Source organism: Montipora capricornis, chromosome 14 (assembly GCF_036669925.1).
Source record: "Montipora capricornis isolate CH-2021 chromosome 14, ASM3666992v2, whole genome shotgun sequence".
Taxonomy (NCBI): Eukaryota; Metazoa; Cnidaria; class Anthozoa; order Scleractinia; family Acroporidae; genus Montipora; species Montipora capricornis.
Window position 1 is genome coordinate 47864300 of NC_090896.1, and position 594 is coordinate 47864893.

Sequence of the window (594 nt, forward strand, 5' to 3'; positions counted from 1 at the left end):
TCTCTAAGTGGCCACTGGGAGTTAAAGGGTTAAATTAAACAATTTTTTGTACCTCTATTTCTGACTGGTGATTCGGTTATGCTCGGTTGCTCGTCCACTGAGCTAGAGCAGTATTTGGTTCGGGATGGAGGGAACACAATTTGCTAGTAGGGGAGACTGTTTTGACGCAAAAGGCCGATGTTCGGTTTTTAATCTTTGAATGAATAGTTGAAAGAAGCGAAGTGACGGAGCGAGTGATTGCGCCGGGTATGATTGACCTTTGAACCTTAATCTTCTCGATCAGTTTAGTTTGTGTACAGAAATAATATTCAGTAACACCAGGAGAAAATAAAAACAGACCATCTGGGAAAGAAGGAAAGCATGCTCTTTCCATGGTAAACTGTAGATCCCCGTTATTCAAATTCCGATTGAGCTTGTCCTAGATTACTGCAAACTTTAAAAAGTGCATTTTACTAAGCAACAAGTAATTTGCGCGAGATTTTGTCTTAAATTTTGACTTTTTTTTCGTTTGTATAAAATTATGAAGGGTTTTTTTTTTTTGGCGGGCAAGATTATTGGTATTTATTTATTCCTGGTCCCAGGGCAACACATCAC